The sequence below is a fragment of the Etheostoma spectabile genome, chromosome 18 (assembly GCF_008692095.1).
Source record: "Etheostoma spectabile isolate EspeVRDwgs_2016 chromosome 18, UIUC_Espe_1.0, whole genome shotgun sequence".
In the NCBI taxonomy this organism is placed as follows: Eukaryota; Metazoa; Chordata; class Actinopteri; order Perciformes; family Percidae; genus Etheostoma; species Etheostoma spectabile.
In genome coordinates, this window is record NC_045750.1 from 21241687 (window position 1) to 21243177 (window position 1491).

The following is a 1491-nucleotide window of genomic DNA, read 5'->3' on the forward strand; positions in this document are numbered from 1 at the left end:
AAGTCCAAACCGCTGCCTTTGCCTCTGCTTCAGGAAGTGGCCTTCGTGAACCAGTGTCTTTATTTTCTGAGTCCACTAGATGGCGCGTTCTGTTCAACGTTTGGTTGAGAATAAACTGAATTGCGATGCCTTAGGCCTTTCTCTTAAAACCAAGAGTGCCATCTAGTGGGTTAATAAAATAAAGACACAAAGCTTCATTTGGCCATCACTACAGTATAGACTAGATTCATAAACTGATACGCTCAATGCAGTCCTTACAGCAACAGCTCCCATGACAGTGAAGCAGTCCTGTAATCCTGTCAGTAAAGTCTTTGGATTCTTGACCAACCTCCCTGACCAAGGTCTCTCTTGGCCGCCTGCTCAGATTGGATGGACTACCAAGAAGAGCCTGGGTAGTTCCATGTTTTTCTTTTCCATTTCCAACTGGGTATTACCACTGGGTTCTTCTGAAATACTGCCAGAAACTGCTGGATGCCTTTCCCTGGTTGTCTGTACATCTTCAGAGTTTTGCATCTGAATGCTACAATCGTTTCTCATAATTAATTTCTCCTTTAACGGGGCGCCCTGATAGCTCAGTTGGTAGACGCAGTGGACCTGGGTTCAACTCCGACCTGCAATCCTTTGCTGCATGCTCCATCCCCTTCATTTCTTCAGCTGTCCCGTCATTAAAGGCCTAAAATGCCAAAACATTCTCCTTTGACACCCATTTCTTTGATCTTATTATAGCACATATGTTGTTTGATGGTCATGACCATTTGGGTATGTCACACAGCTTTAGCATGTAGCTGACTAACAATGAATAAAGTCTATTTTTCTTTCAAGTGTAAAGCCACAAAATGTTGGTTGTTGAACATTGAGGTGCTGTATAGCCAACACCTTTTTTATTATGCTCCTGTGCTCAGTAGCTCTATAGTAATCATAAAAAAACTGGTGGCTTTGGTTTTTTCTCACCTGCTATAATGCATTTACATTGTATAGTACTGTTGCATGGAGCTACTGCGTGTTAGCAGTTGTTTTCAATTGAAAATGGCATACCAGAAGAATGAAAACCATCTCCACCAGCTACTGATGTGAAATGTTAATCTACATTACAATAGTCTTCACTCAAGCTTACAGGTGTTGTAATACAGATACAGTATGTATGTGTGTGTGTGTGTGTCAACGTATGTTAATGGATTCTCAGTAAGGAAGGATACAAGGTTGTGCATAAGGCCTGAGCTGCACTTTTCTCACATTTGTTTCTTTTAATATTTTATGCTTCATCTTGAGAGACCTTAAACCTGCATTTCATTTTTACCTCAGGAGTGATGAGAATTCAAATTAATTACAAAAGCCAGAAGAGCATGACCACCAGAAAACATGTGCATATGGTGTCTAATGTGTGTTGTGCAAGTGAATGTGCAAGAAGTTCGGCAAGTTCACTTTGACTACTCAAGTGTACTTTTTAATCGTGTTAGTGTGTGTGTGTGTGTGTGTGTGTGTGTGTGTGTG

The 1491-nt window shown here is 41.0% G+C and overlaps 1 long non-coding RNA gene across 1 annotated transcript in view; it reads left to right on the plus strand.

Annotated features, from left to right (window-relative positions):
- Positions 1 to 557: 557 nt before the first annotated feature.
- Positions 558 to 1491, plus strand: part of LOC116706360 (uncharacterized) — a 16755-nt gene continuing 15821 nt past the window's right edge. Inside the window, exon 1 of the long non-coding RNA XR_004336213.1 lies at positions 558 to 588. This is a non-coding gene — a long non-coding RNA (uncharacterized LOC116706360). The remainder of the gene's footprint in view (positions 589 to 1491) is intronic.